This window comes from Ranitomeya variabilis, chromosome 3, assembly GCF_051348905.1.
Source record: "Ranitomeya variabilis isolate aRanVar5 chromosome 3, aRanVar5.hap1, whole genome shotgun sequence".
Lineage (NCBI taxonomy): Eukaryota > Metazoa > Chordata > Amphibia > Anura > Dendrobatidae > Ranitomeya > Ranitomeya variabilis.
The window spans coordinates 652,739,912-652,756,306 of record NC_135234.1 but is presented as its reverse complement, the minus strand read 5'-3'; the positions used below and the strand labels follow the sequence as shown (position 1 = coordinate 652,756,306).

Sequence of the window (16,395 nt, the reverse complement as noted above, 5' to 3'; positions counted from 1 at the left end):
AGAACCCCGCTATAATCAAGCTGGAATGGTCTCTTCAGATAGTATCGCTCCCATCACAAGCCATCATTGTACAACAGGCCACTCTGCAGGGCTAATGTGGGGGTTCTGACTACACCAAGGAACAGATAATGTAGTCAGAGCTTTCTTTTGTTTCTGATATGAAGAGCAAAGCAGCAATGATAAGTAGATGAAATATAGGAGAAAAAAGCCTCTCACCCTGATCAGTACTCTTACTGAATACTAATGCCGTGGAGAAGGTAAGATAGAGGAAGGTTCGTCAGAATAATGTATACAATCTTCAGCAAGTTACATTCATTAACACATTATAAATGATAATGGCCTTGCTCTGTGTTGATTAAAAAAATGCTGGATCAGAAAAATGTGTAATGCCAGAAGGATAAGAATAATGAACACATAATTCAGTGCCGCTAATGATCTACTAATCAGCTAATACTCTTTACAGGACTTGGCGTTTCTTAGCGGAAATTACACAATTGTATGAAATACCTGACCTGCATTCATGTCTGTCCCCTCGGGGTGAGACCACGCGTTGCAAAACCGGCCACTTCATGTGGGTAGAGTCCTGGTGGCAAATCGCTAGCCTGCTCTCTCCTTTACGCTACTTTCACAAGACCTTATTCTCGATCCCAGTGCCGTCCGTGGAAAAAAGGCACAGAACTCAGACCAATTATATTAAATTGGGCTGATCAGATGAGCATTTACTTCACACGGACCGAATGTCCACGCGGAAAAACTGGCAGCTTCCACTAGTTTTCTGCGTATTCCGTGTGCGACTCATCCATTCACGTTAATGGTAGCGCAAAAAAAAAAAAAGCGGATCCCAAAGGCATCTTTTATGGCATTGCAATTCTTACCATTGGAATCTGTATTTGGTCCTGTACATATTAACTGCTGATGTATAAAAACAGATGCCATACGGATGACAATACAGGTGAAAAAATTTCCATTTTTTTTCTTGATGAAAATTGTACAATTTTTTATACGCTCATGTGAACTTAGCCTTACAAGTAATAATGATGGATGGGTGTCCATTTTCATTCCTTGTTACCACCTATAACTTGTGGGAGAGGGTCATCTACAGAACATAATCTATTTTTTTTGTAAGGATCCGGATGCACTATTTCCTCTATGGCAACGTTCACATCACGCTTTAGCCACAAATTTGTGACTCTGGAAGGGCTTCTGTCTGAATCCCTGAAAAATGACATTCAGGAGTATCTGCGGAGAGGGCCACTGACTTTTCTGGAGCAGACCTAGTCTGTCTGATCTCATTTTTGACAGTGTGCACCATTCTGAGTTGGGCACAAAAGTGCAGTGGACCACCATGTCTTTGTGCCAGTCTCAAAAAGGAGGACCTAGCCCAAAATAAGGACAGCAAGAGCGCAAAGTGACAACCCAGCTTCATTACCCGCTATGGAGTCGTTCTTGATTCCTGATTTTCAGGGCTTCAGAAGAAAGCCACTGCTAATAGGTGAGGTGAACCTTGCCTAACATGTGAACACGTCCCATCATCATCAAAAAAAACTGGATCAGTTTCAAACTGATAAAAAATGACAACATTTAAAACTGATGCGTTTTTTTTCAGCCAGACAAAAAAGTTGTGTCGGCACAACACTGGTTGCTGCTGGATCTGACTGTTATTGCTGTCAATATGCAAGGATCGCTTCTAAATGTGTCAGTTTTTAATCAGTTTATTTGCTTATCGGATCTGATTACTAGACATGTGAACGCGACCTGAGACCTCCTTCAGATGTCAGTTTTTCACGTACGAGAGCTATACATTTTTCACGGACAGAAGCCCTACCTCCCTTATAGTAGATGGGGCTGTTCACATGACTGTATTTTTGCAGACCGAGTGGTCAACACAAAAACACATCTGAAAAAAAAAACAAAAAAAAAAACAGATTAAACTGCTGGTAAAAACTGACACAATCACCAAACTGATGAAAATCTGATCCAAAATACTGAAGAAAATTGGTCAGTTTTTTTTGCGTGCAAGAAAAATCAATGACATCTGAATACGTCCTAAGTAGTGTGATCTGGAAAGGATAGGGAGGATAAAAAAATCCAATACCAGTTCGACTTGTCTACAAAGTTTAGAAGGTTTAAAGTGATTGCCCGCTACGCTATCATTGATGGCCTATCCTTAGTATAGGCCATCAATACCTAAATCGGTGGGGGCATGACACTCTGTATCCGCGCTGATTAGCTGCTACAGGTGGCGACCATAAGTTGTCGGATACTGCCAGGAAAACAGAGGCTCCGTCATTTCTATAGTTATAGTATTTCCAATGACCGTCCTTGGCCACTATTGTTTTGACACAGCTGCTGTTTTCCGGCAGCATTGGAGACCCTCCAGCGGTCACCACTGGTAACAGCTGAAAGGCGGAGGTGCCGGGTGTTACACCCACACTGATTAGATATTGATGGCCTATACTAAGGGATTGGTCATCAATAAAAATGTAGTGGCCAATCCCTTTAACTCTACAATTTCCATAGTGCATAGCTTAGAGGGAAATATAATTGATTACAAGCATGTAAAATTATTATTTTCAACCATTTCCTCCAACTTGGCCTATTTTTACCGGCACTCTGTTCTGCGACATTAACTGAAGGTTTACGCATGCTAATTACACCACATTCCCAGCACTATATTATTTATATAATATTTGCTAGCCCACTGATTAATGCAAATACATTATGTAAATTAGCTCTGAGCACATTTAAAACCCAATAGTATTTATCTTCACAGGAGCCAGGGAAAGGTTCATTAGCAGCAGAAACATTGTGCATGATGGATAGCTACCAGGTCATTGTTCACTCTCCATGCTCACTGCTCTTTTCCTACATCCTTTGTATTAGTTGTCACTTCACATTCTAGAAATGTTAACACTTGACTAAGGCTTCTTTCACACTAGTGTCGGCACGGGGCCGTCGCTATGCATCGGCCCGACGTGCCGAAGCGCATTGTGAAAGTGATGCCCGACGTGGGCAGCAGAATCAGTCTTACGACGCTTCCGCTGCCCCATTGTAAGGTCCAGGGAAGAGGGGGTGGAGTTTCGGCCGCGCATGTGCGGTCGAAAATGGCGGACACGGCGCGCAAAAAAAGTTACATAGAACGGTTTTTTGTGCCGACGGTCTGCCAAAACACGACGCAACCGTCGCACAACGGTTGCAACGTGTGGCCATACGTCGCAATGCGTCGCTAGTTTAAATCTATGGGGAAAAAACGCATCCTGCAGACAACTTTGCAGGATGCGTTTTTTCTCCTAAACTACGCATTGCGACGTACAGCAAACAACGCTAGTGTGAAAGTAGTCTAACACTTGCCAAACACCTCTGTGATAATATAGGAAGTTCAATTGTTAATCAGGTTTATTTGCCAAGAGCAATCACAAATCAACCAGGAAGTTGTCCACATTTGATAAATTCTGTCCCAACCTGAAGAATGTGGCAGAACAGGACGAACATATAATTTGCATCAATGTGTCCCAACTATACTCCAAAAGCAAATGTTGGTGGTAAGAAGGAATTTTTTTTCTTTTTAAGGGCCTTCAGCTCGATCTCGAGCAATGGCAACTTGATGAACGATCTGTAGGAAGATTGATGTTATGTAAGCCTAGATAGCTCCACCAGGGTCTTGTCCGTCATTATCTTGATAGTATCAAGCTACTGGATTGCTGATCTTCGCCTTGTTTCAACTATTCTTCGGGCCATGATGTCTTTCTCCGGTGATTGCTCTCTTCATATGATGTATATAAAGTAGGCAAATCAGAGCTTGGTGATCCGTGTTTCAAGTGACATATCTGGCTTGATTTGTTCCAAAATTGATTTGTCAGTTCGTCGTGGCATCCATGGTATTGATAGCATCCTTCTCCAACATCACATTTCATAGGCATTGATTCTTCTCCTCTCTTGTTTCCTTATAGTCCTGTTTTCACTTCAGTATGTCACCACACAAAAGACCAAACTAGTGTAATGTTCCTCAATTTGAAAACCTTGTCCAATGACTTCATGGTTGATTTGCACCTAGCTATTCACCTATTAACTTCTGCTGTCATTGCTGCATATTGAGTGATCATCGATCCAAAGTGTCCTGATCATACCCGGCAGTAGTCAATATCTTTGTCCTCTTTGTGTTGAGTAGCAGTCCCATGTTCGACCTTTCCATCTTGACACTTTTCTATTCAATCTACACTTGTTACTATCAATGTTGTATTTAAAAAGAGGTTGCCATACTTTAATATTGATGGCCTATCTTTAGGCTAGGTCCTCAATATCTGATAAGTTGGGATGTGACACCCAGCACCCCCGCCGATCAGCTGTTCTTCATATTGGATTGGCGTTGGACAGAACTGACTAGTTATGGAGTTGCACAGCACTGCTTCGTCTACTGTACAGTGGCCGTGGCTGGGTGCTGCACATCTGCCCCCTACGAATTGAAAAAGGACGCATTCTAAGAAAAGGCTATCAATGGTAAAGTAGTGGACAGCATCTTTAAAATTTGTTGATAGTTCGTCCAGCAAGTTTGATTCTTTCTTTTTTGGCTAGTCCAGCCTTCCTGAAAATAGGCACGTTAGATAGACGTGTCTATTCTCCTCTTCCTACTAAAAACTTAAGTATATCTTTTTGAATCAAGAGTGCATCTGTATAGGAGGTTGCAAGTAAAAGCTGTTTTAGGTGTATGGTCACAATGTAGCAAATTAGGGCATCTACAGAAGGTGGTGGTATCTATTGTTTCAGTATGAGGCTGTCACATCTTCACCAGGATCTGCTGAATGCGATGTTTGCCTCTGTCACTATGTGCCGCTGTATTCATTCTACGGGAGGTGTTGGTGATAGAAGAGATGTCGGAACCAGAAGCTCTGGATGGCAAAGGCTCTGTCCAACAACTATGTTTAGGGTGGCTGGGACATGCAGTGTCACCCTGTCTGGCAATATGAGTGTGTGCTGTCCAGCTGGAGTTATCAGTTCCCTAGGGGCTCTGTTGTGAATTCTGCTTTTGAGCTCCCTCCGGTGGTTGTAGGTGGTAATGCAGTTGCCCCTGAGTTGCAGTCCTGGTCAGGTGTATCTGCTGATTGCAGATCTGACTGGGGTATTTAGGCGTGCAGGATTCATTAGTCCTTGCCAGTTGTCAATTGTTGTTGGGAGGTGTAGGACCTCTGCCTGGTTCCTCCTGCCTTTCTGCCAAATCAGCAAAGATAAGTGTCTGGTTCTTTTTCCCTGTGGCACACATGTTGTGTGCTTCACAATTCAGTGCTATTCTTTGTGTTTTCTTGTCCAGCTTAGATTGTGTCAGTATTTTCTCAGTCTTGTTGGATTCTCTGGAGTGGCAGATATACATTCCATGTCTTTAGTTAGATGTGGAACTTTTTGTATTATCTGCTGTGGATATTTTTGGAAGGGTTTTAATACTGACCGCCTAGTTATCTGTCCTATCCTTTCCTATTTAGCTAGAGTGGCCTCTTTTGCTAAATCCTGTTTTCTACCTGCGTGTGTCTATTCTTCTCCTACTCACAGTCATTATTCGTGGGGGGCTGCCTATCCTTTGGGGGTCTGCTCTGAGGCAAGATAGCATTCCCATTTCCATCTATAGGGGTATTTAGTCCTCCGGCTGTGTCGAGGTGTCTAGGGAGTGTTAGGCACACCCAACGGCTACTTCTAGTTGCAGTGTTACTTCAGGATTGCGGTCAGTACAGGTAACACCGACTCCAGAGAAAGTTTCATGCGGCTCCAAGGTCACCAGATCATAACAGTACAACTGGCCTATAATGAGTTAAATGCATCTCAGAAGAAGGGAAGAAAAGTGTTGAGCCATTTTTTTTTCTGCAGTCTGTTTTGTCTTTTTTTCCCTCTTTATTTATGGGTGGCTGAGGAGTCTTGTGCCAGCATGGATGTTCAGGAATTAGCTTCTCGTGTAGACCAGCTTGCTGTTAGGGTACAGGGTATTTCTGATTATATTGTTCAGACTCCAGCTTTAGAACCGAAGATTCCTACTCCTGATTTGTTTTTTGGTGATAGGTCCACATTTTTGGGGTTTAAAAATAATTGTAAATTGTTTTTTGCTCTGAGACCGCGATCCTCCGGTGATTCCATTCAGCAGGTTAAAATTGTCATCTCCCTGCTGCGTGGTGATCCACAGGATTGGGCATTTTCCCTGGAATCTGGGAATCCGGCCTTGCTTAATGTAGATTCCTTTTTTCAGGCTTTAGGTTTATTATATGATGAACCTAATTCTGTGGATCAAGCAGAGAAAACCTTGTTGGCCCTGTCTCAGGGTCAAGAGGCGGCAGAATTGTTTTGTCAGAAATTTAGAAAATGGTCTGTGTTGACTAAATGGAATGATGATGCTTTGGCGGCAATTTTCAGAAAGGGTCTTTCTGAATCCGTTAAAGATGTTATGGTGGGGTTTCCCACGCCTTCCGGTCTGAGTGATTCTATGTCTCTGGCCATTCAGATTGATCGGCGCTTGCGGGAGCGTAGAACTGTGCGCGCTGTGGCGTCGTCCTCAGAGCCAATTCCTGAGCCAATGCAGTGTGATAGGATTTTGTCTAGAACGGAACGACAAGGATTCAGACGTCAGAATGGGTTGTGTTATTATTGTGGCGACGCTTCTCATGTCATTTCAGTCTGCCCTAAGCGGACAAAGAGGATCGCTACCATCAGTACTGTACAACCTAAATTTCTGTTATCGGTGTCCTTGATTTGCTCATTGTCATCATTCACTGTCATGGCGTTTGTGGATTCAGGCGCCGCCTTGAACTTAATGGATTTTGAGTTTGCCAGGCGTTGTGGTTTTCCCTTGCAGCCTTTGCAGAACCCTATTCCTTTAAGGGGGATTGATGCTACACCTTTGGCTAAAAATAAGCCTCAGTTTTGGACACAGGTGACCATGCACATGGCGCCAGCCCATTAGGAAGATTGTCGATTTCTGGTGTTGCATAATTTGCATGATGTTATCGTGCTGGGTTTCCCGTGGTTGCAGGTACATAATCCTGTGTTGGATTGGAAATCTATGTCTGTGACTAGCTGGGGTTGTCAGGGGGTTCATAATGATGTTCCTTAGATGTCAATCTCCTCTTCTTCCTCTTCTGAAATTCCTGAGTTTTTGTCTGATTTTCAGGATGTATTCGATGAGCCCAAGTCCAGTTCCCTTCCACCGCACAGGGACTGTGATTGTGCTATTGACTTGATTCCAGGCAGTAAGTTTCCTAAGGGTCGACTTTTCAACCTGTCTGTGCCTGAACATACCGCCATGCGGAATTATGTTAAGGAGTCTTTGGAGAAAGGGCATATTCGGCCATCTTCTTCACCGTTAGGAGCAGGTTTTTTTTTTGTTGCTAAGAAGGATGGCTCCTTGAGACCTTGTATTGATTATCGCCTCTTGAATAAGATCACGGTCAAGTTTCAATACCCTTTACCTTTGCTTTCCGATTTGTTTGCTAGGATTAAGGGGGCTAGTTGGTTTACTAACATTGACCTTCGGGGGGGCATATAATCTTGTTCGTATTAAACAGGGTGATGAATGGAAAACTGCGTTTAATACGCCCGAAGGCCATTTTGAATACCTTGTGATGCCATTCGGGCTCACTAACGCTCCATCTGTTTTTCAATCCTCCATGCATGATATCTTCCGGACTTATATTGATAAATTCTTGATTGTATATTTGGACGATATTTAGATTTTTTCTGATGATTGGAAGTCTCATGTGGAACAGGTCAGGATGGTATTTCAGATCCTTCGTGACAATGCTTTGTTTGTGAAGGGGTCTAAGTGTCTCTTTGGGGTGCAGAAGGTTTCTTTTTTGGGCTTTATTTTTTCTCCCTCATCTATGGAGATGGATCCGGTTAAGGTTCAGGCCATTCATGATTGGATTCAACCCACACCCGTGAAGAGCCTTCAGAAATTTTTGGGTTTTGCAAATTTTTATCGCCGTTTCATTGCTAACTTCTCCAGCGTGGTTAAACCCTTGACTGATTTGACAAAAAAAGGCGCTGATGTGGCGAATTGGTCCTCTGCGGCTGTCTCTGCCTTTCAGGAGCTTAAATGCCGATTTACTTCTGCTCCGGTGTTGCGCCAACCAGATGTTTCTCTTCCGTTTCAGGTTGAGATTGATGCTTCTGAGATTGGGGCAGGGGCCGTTTTGTCTCAGAGGGATTCTGTTGGTTCTTTGATGAAACCGTGTGCCTTCTTCTCCCGCAAGTTTTCGCCTGCTGAACGCAATTATGATGTCGGCAATCGGGAGTTGTTGGCTATGAAGTGGGCGTTTGAGGAGTGGCGACATTGGCTTGAGGGAGCTAAGCACCGTATTGTGGTCCTGACCGATCATAAGAATTTGATTTACCTCGAGTCTGCCAAACGGCTGAGTCCTAGACAGGCTCGATGGTCCATGTTTTTTTCCCGTTTTGATTTCGTGGTTTCGTATCTTCCGGGTTCTAAGAATATTAAGGCTGATGCCCTTTCTAGGAGTTTTTTGCCTGATTCTCCTGAGGCCCTTGAACCGGTCGGCATTCTGAAAGAAGGGGTGGTCCTTTCTGCCATTTCCCCTGATTTACGGCGGGTTCTTCAGGAATTTCAGGCTGATAGACCTGACCACTGTCCTGTGGGGAAATTGTTTGTTCCTGACAGATGGACTAGTAGAGTGATTTCTGAGGTTCACTGTTCTGTGTTGGCTGGTTATCCTGGTATTTTTGGTACCAGAGATTTGGTTGGTAGGTCCTTTTGGTGGCCTTCGTTGTCACGTGATGTGCGTTCTTTTGTGCAGTCCTGTGGGACTTGTGCGCGGGCCAAGCCTTGTTGTTCCCGTGCTAGTGGGTTACTTTTGCCATTGCCGGTCCCTGAGAGGCCCTGGACGCATATTTCTATGGATTTTATTTCTGATCTTCCGGTTTCCCAGAGGATGTCTGTTATCTGGGTTGTTTGTGACCGGTTTTCTAAGATGGTTCATTTGGTGCCTTTGCCTAAATTGCCTTCCTCTTCAGAGTTGGTTCCGTTGTTTTTTCAGCATGTGGTTCGTTTGCATGGTATTCCGGAGAATATTGTGTCCGACAGAGGTTCCCAGTTTTTTTCTAGGTTTTGGCGGGCCTTTTGTGCTAGGCTGGGAATTGATTTGTCTTTTTCTTCTGCATTCCATCCTCAGACAAATGGCCAGACCGAGCGAACTAATCAGACTTTGGAGACTTATTTGATATGCTTTGTGTCTGCCGATCAGGATGATTGGGTGGCCTTTTTGCCATTGGCCGAGTTTGCCCTTAATAATCGGGCTAGTTCGGCTACTTTGGGTTCGCCTTTTTTTTAGTAATTTTGGTTTTCATCCTCGTTTTTCTTCTGGGCAGGTTGAGCCTTCTGACTGTCCTGGTGTGGATTCTGTGGTTGACAGGTTGCAGCAGATTTGGGCTCATGTGGTGGACAATTTGGTGTTGTCTCAGGAGGAGGCTCAACGTTTTGCTAACCGTCGTCGGTGTGTTGGTTCCCGGCTTCGGGTTGGGGATTTGGTTTGGTTGTCTTCCCGTCATGTTCCTATGAAGGTCTCTTCCCCTAAGTTTAAGCCTCGGTTTATTGGTCCTTATAGGATTTCTGAGATTATTAATCCGGTGTCTTTTCGATTGGCGCTTCCGGCCTCTTTTGCTATCCATAATGTCTTCCATAGATCTTTATTGCGGAAATATGTGGTGCCCGTTGTTCCCTCTGTTGATCCTCCGGCCCCTGTGTTGGTTGATGGGGAGTTGGAGTATGTGGTTGAGAAGATTTTGGATTCTCGTTTTTCGAGGCGGAGGCTTCAGTACCTTGTCAAATGGAAGGGTTATGGCCAGGAGGATAATTCTTGGGTTTTTGCTTCTGATGTCCATGCTGCTGATTTGGTTCATGCTTTTCATCTGGCTCGTCCTGATCGGCCTGGGGGCTCTGGTGAGGGTTCGGTGACCCCTCCTCAAGGGGGGGGTACTGTTGTGAATTCTGCTTTTGGGCTCCCTCCGGTGGTTGTAGGTGGTAATGCAGTTGCCCCTGAGTTGCAGTCCTGGTCAGGTGTATCTGCTGATTGCAGATCTGACTGGGGTATTTAGGCGTGCAGGATTCATTAGTCCTTGCCAGTTGTCAATTGTTGTTGGGAGGTGTAGGACCTGTGCCTGGTTCCTCCTGCCTTTCTGCCAAATCAGCAAAGATAAGTGTCTGGTTCTTTTTCCCTGTGGCACACATGTTGTGTGCTTCACAATTCAGTGCTATTCTTTGTGTTTTCTTGTCCAGCTTAGATTGTGTCAGTATTTTCTCAGTCTTGCTGGATTCTCTGGAGTGGCAGATATACATTCCATGTCTTTAGTTAGATTGTGGAACTTTTTGTATTATCTGCTGTGGATATTTTTGGAAGGGTTTTAATACTGACCGCCTAGTTATCTGTCCTATCCTTTCCTATTTAGCTAGAGTGGCCTCTTTTGCTAAATCCTGTTTTCTACCTGCGTGTGTCTATTCTTCTCCTACTCACAGTCATTATTCGTGGGGGGCTGCCTATCCTTTGGGGGTCTGCTCTGAGGCAAGATAGCATTCCCATTTCCATCTATAGGGGTATTTAGTCCTCCAGCTGTGTCGAGGTGTCTAGGGAGTGTTAGGCACACCCCACGGCTACTTCTAGTTGCGGTGTTAGTTCAGGATTGCGGTCAGTACAGGTACCACCGACTCCAGAGAAAGTTTCATGCGGCTCCAAGGTCACCAGATCATAACAGGGCTACAGCCAACTGGAGAGAACAACGCCCTACTTAAGTTTTCAGCTTACTGGAAGCTGCCAGATATAGCTCTGTGCTTCTCTAGTTTAGTCCTGTCCGTTTAGCTCTTGTGTAGTATCATTGTGTCCTGTTTTGACCTCGTCTTGTTTTACTGACTATTCTTATGTATTCTAATTTGGCAATTTTGGTTCTGACCAAGCCACCTGACCACTCCTGCCAGCCTGCACCTCCGAACAGCAGCTTATTCCGTAGCCCCAGCCCAGGGGTCCCAGCTTAAGTCCAGATCCCTGTACAAGGGTTAAAGGGTGAAGGTCAGGGCAACCCCTGGGATCTGGTAAGCGGAGAGGCTTGCACTAAGCCTGTCAGTGGTAGTTATTTCAGAGGTGATCACTGACAGAGCCACATTGCAGAGCCACCCTGCTTGGTGTAAGAGGTTGTTTAGCGCAGACAACCATTAGATAACCATCTTGTCAATGTCTGCAATCATTACTTAGTATTTGAAACCATCAAACACCCCGATTTGTGAATGTTTGGAGGATATTTGTATTTTAGGTTTATCTCTATTGAACAGAACGGCAAACTGACATCTCAGTAAATACTAAGAAAATCCGATTTTTGACATAAATAATAGTTTGGCGGTAAACAGCACAGAATCACGTTGACTATCCAGCTGGTACTATGTGTCAAGTAATATTACAAGTATTGAGTTTTGGAAAGAACTGTCATGAAAAGGAGTCCTTTGAGGTATCAAGTGAACCATAACATATCTACCATCTATCTGATCAAAGCTGTCATATTTTATAAGACACGGGCAGACTCGTTCGTACAATGTAAATAAATGAAATTGCGTTGTTCCAACCTAGAGCCCCAGCTCCCAGCAGTTCACCATCGGCCTCATGTTTGACATGATAAATAGCCTGCCTTTCAATCAATCACTACAAGTGTCCACACAACATGGCAGAGCTGACATTTCTCATGAGAGCTTAGAGACGGCCCAAAAAATGTTAACCCTGAAAAAGGAGCGAGAATGAAATAATTCACATATGAAGTTGGTGACATCACTCATCATTGTCTACTCTCCATTCCATTGGGATGACTTTGCCTATGTGAGGACTTGATAGACCGAAGCCATACCGATACGGTCTCCAACTAGAAGAATAGCAATAACTTTAATAACTTTCCAGTCCCTAATGGAAAATCTGTTAAGACCCCCATACACTTTAGATAGCCATCATTCGGTCAGGACCTATCTCGCATGACTTTCTGAGCGCTACTGGGTTCTCCATGAGAGAGCCGCTGCCAGACATCTCTAGTGGCAGCTTATCTATTAGAGAACAAAAAGATCAGCAGTCTGAAATCAGACGTCATATGATGTGGAGTGAGAGGCGCAGGTCCCCATACACATCAGACTCTCGGACATACCCATTGATATTGATGGATTCGGCCAATGTTAGTCTACTGTGTATAGGGCCTTCACATGAATCGTATTCTACATGCATCATATCCCTATGTGGCAGATAAACCTTCAGGCCATTCCAAGCACACGCTACCAACCTCTACACCTCAGATGCAGTTGCAATCAAAATCATTAAAATCCTATTGTTAATACGTTTTAATAGCAAAATTTACAGACTTCCTGCTACTTGCAATAAATCAAGGAACTTGGTTTATTGGAGTGGCCATCACAGTTGCCTGACTTGAGCCACATAAAAAATGTCTGATGGTATTTGAGCAAGGCAGTTGCATTAGTGATCTGATGGCCATTGCCCATGAGGACTTTGCCAAGATTCCTCAGGAACGCTGCTAACAGCTGGTGTCTGGCTATAAATCACATTTGGAGCAGGTCATAACAGCCATAGGGGCTCTACTAAGTGCAAAATACAATTGTCATGAAGGTGTCAGATAATTCTGAGATTAGAGTTGGCATTAAAAATGGCATTTTAGCGTTGTATTTGGAGAAAAAACTTAATAGATTTGTTGTGCTACTTAAACTGTTTTTGTCTAATTGGTTTATTGCAAAGCAGAAAGTTTGTAAATTTTGCTAATACAACATAATTGCAATGGGGGTTGAATCATTTTGATTTCAGCTGCACCGAAAATAACTGTGAAGGAGTAAGTTTACTAATTACAGGAGTAGATATCCCATCCCATGGATAAAAAGTTTAGTGATGTCAGGATACTGTAAATGCTGTCCCCGCATCTCTGTGCAGGAATAATAAAGATAGAGATGTCACAACACATAGGCAGTGACCAAAGTGGAGAAATCACACATGAATAATATTATAATGTCATGCCACAATGTAGGAATGATGCACACAGTAACGTCACAGAACTTGGATAATAACCACTATAAACTCATATTCAAGGGAATCTGTCAGTAGGATCGACCCTCCTAAGCCGTCCATATGGGAATGTAGGTCATAGGAAGATGAATAAAATGATACCCTGATATCTATAACTGTAACTGTGGGGAGAATGTCGTCTGGAAGATAACTCTGCCTCCAGATCTTATTTTATTTAGGACCGCCGGACCAAGACCAGAGACACCCATTGGACCGCACCTCACCCCAGGTGAGTATAATAAAAGTTATTTTCCTTCTTTTACAGGTCGGATTGGGGGCGTATATACAGCAGAGCTGTAATTTTTCCATATTTCGGCCCACAGAGTCATGTGATGTCTTGTTTTTTGCGGGACGAGTTGACGTTTTTAATGGTACCATTTTCGGGCACATGACAATTTTTGATCGCTTTCTATTCTGATTTTTGGGAGACAGACTGAACAAAAACCAGCAATTCAGGAATTGCTTTTTGTTTTGTTTTTTTTGTACCGTTCCTCGTGTGGTAAAATTGGTAAGGCAGCTTTATTCTTCGGGTCAGTACGATTACAGTGATACCTCATTTATACAGTTTTTTATGTTTTGGCGCTTTTACACAATAAAAACAATTTTATAGAAAAAAAAATATATTTTTGAATCGCTTTAGGCCGGTTTCACACGTCCTGAGATATCCGTGTCCATGTGTTCATGTGTCACATCCATGTGGCATCCATGTGCTATCCGTGTGTTCCATCCGCGTGGCATCTGTGTGTCCATGTATTGAAACAATTTGTTTCAATTTTAACCCTATGGCTGTGTGCACACGTAGCAGATTTTTCGCATTTTTTTCACGTTTTTTCGCTATAAAATCGCTATAAAACCGCGAAAAAAACGTTCACATTAAGCATCCTATTTAGTAGAATGCAATCTGCATTTTTTGTGCACATGCTGCGTTGTTTTCCTGAGCGGAATCTCATTCCAGAAAAAAACGCAGCATGTTCATTAAATTTGCGGAATCGCGGGGATTCCGCACACCTAGGAATGCATTGATCTGCTTACTTACCGCATGGGGCTATGCCCACCATGCGGGAAGTAAGCGGATCATGTGCAGATGGTACCCAGGGTGGAGGAGAGGAGACTCTCCTCCACGGACTGGGCACCATATAATTGTTAAAAAAAAGAATTAAAATAAAAAATCGTGATATACTCACCTTCGATGGCCCCGGAGTCTTCCCGCCTCTCAGCGGTGCACGCGAAAGCTTCCGTTCCCAGGGATGCTGTGTGAGTGAAGGACCTGCGATGACGTCGCGGTCACATGACTGCGACGTCATCGAAGGTCCTACACACAGCATCTATAGGAACGGAAGCCGCTGAGGAGATCGGCTGTCTGCGGAAGGTGAGAATAACCATTTTTTTAATTTTTTTTAATTATTTTTAACATTCTATCTTTTACTATTGATGCTGCATAGGCAGCATCAATAGTAAAAAGTTGGTCACACTTGTCAAGCACTATGTTTGACAAGTGTGACCAACCTGTCAATCAGTTTTCCAAGCGATGCTACAGATCGCTTGGAAAACGCTAGCATTCTGCAAGCTAATTATGCTTGCAAAATGCTAGTTTTTAGCGGGAATATGCTTGCCAACTCCGCATGAGATATACCCGCGGCAGGAGTTGCAGAATTGCCGTGGAAATTTCCGCGGCAATTCTGCAACGTGTGCACTTAGCCTATGACTTTAAAAACGCACACGGATGGCACACAGACCTATTGACTTGTATGGGTCCGTGTGATCCGTGCAGAAGCACAAAAATGGACATGTCGACGTGTGGAGCACACGGACACACGGTCCGTGAGAAAACACAGATATGTGCACAGACCCATTCATTTGAATGGGTCTATGTGTGTCAGTGTCTCCGGTACGTGTGAAAACTGTCACCACATGTACCAGAGACACTGATGCATGAAAGAGGCCTTATTCTGGGAGCAATAACGTTTTTATTTTTCTGCTAATGGAGCTGTATGGCGGCTTGTTTTTTGTGGGACAAGACATTTTCAGCGGTACCATTTTTATTTACATTCGTCTTTATGATCATGTTTTATTGCACTTTTTGTTTGGCAGTATGATAATAAAGCATTGTTTTTTGCGTTTTTTTTTTTTTACGGTGTTCACTGAAGGGGTTAACTAGTGGGACAGTTTTATAGAGCGGGTCATTACGAATGCGGTGATATCAAATATGTGTACTTTTATTATTCTTTATTTACATAAATGTATTTATTGGAAAATATTTTTTTTCTTTATTTAGGGATTTAAAAAAATATATTATTACACTTTATAATATATATATATATATATATATATATATATATATATATATATATATATATATATTTTTTTTTACTTTTTTACATTGTCCCAGTAAAGGCCCCGTCTCACTAAGCGATTTACCAACGATCACGACCAGCGATACTACCTGGCCGTGATCGTTGGTAAGTCGCTGTGTGGTCGCTGGGGAGCTGTCACACAGACCGCTCTCCCCAGCGACCAACGATCAGGGGAACGACTTCGGCATCGTTGAAACTGTCATCAACGATGCCGAAGTCCCCCTGCAGCACCCGGTAACCAGGGTAAACATCGGGTTACTAAGCGCAGGGCCGCGCTTAGTAACCCGATGTTTACCCTGGTTACCAAAAAAAACAAACACTACATACTCGCCTTTCGGTGTCCAGGTCCCTTGCCGTCTGCTTCCTGCTCTGACTGAGCCGCCGTACAGTGAGAGCAGAGTGCAGCGGTGACGTCACTGCTGTGCTCTCACTTCTCACTGTACGGCCGGGAGTCAGTGAGAGCAGGAAGCGGACGGCAAGGGACCTGACGGACATCAGAAGGCGAGTATGTACTGTTTGTTTTTTTTTACATTTACGCTGGTAACCAGGGTAAACATCGGGTTACTAAGCGCGGCCCTGCGCTTAGTAACCCGATGTTTACCCTGGTTACCAGTGAAGACATCGCTGGATCGGTGTCACACACACCGATTCAGCAATGTCAGCGGGGCCTCAACGACCAAAAAAAGGTCCAGGCCATTCCGACACGACCAGCGATCTCACAGCAGGGGCCTGATCGCTGGTACGTGTCACACATAGCGAGATCGCTATGGAGGTCGCTGTTGCGTCACAAAACTTGTGACTCAGCAGCGATCTCGCTAGCGATCTCGCTATGTGAGACGGGGCCTTAAGGGACACCACTGTATTATATCAGATCGCTGATCTGACACTCTGCATTGCAGAGTATTTGATCAGGATCTGACAGGCAGGGAAGGAGGCATGCCAGCACATGCCCTCAGCAGGCA

The 16,395-nt window shown here is 43.8% G+C and overlaps 1 protein-coding gene across 11 annotated transcripts in view; it reads right to left on the bottom strand.

Annotated features, from left to right (window-relative positions):
• DTX3 (deltex E3 ubiquitin ligase 3) overlaps positions 1-16,395 on the bottom strand; it is a 97,982-nt gene that overhangs the window by 29,257 nt on the left and 52,330 nt on the right. Inside the window, exon 1 of one of the 11 annotated variants that reach the window (XM_077297764.1) lies at positions 1,826-1,903. The exons of the other annotated variants lie outside the window; for them this stretch is intronic. The gene's annotated coding sequence lies outside the window, so the exon portion shown is untranslated. Of the gene's footprint in view, positions 1-1,825; positions 1,904-16,395 lie in introns of those variants that run through there. 11 annotated transcript variants of the gene reach the window in all.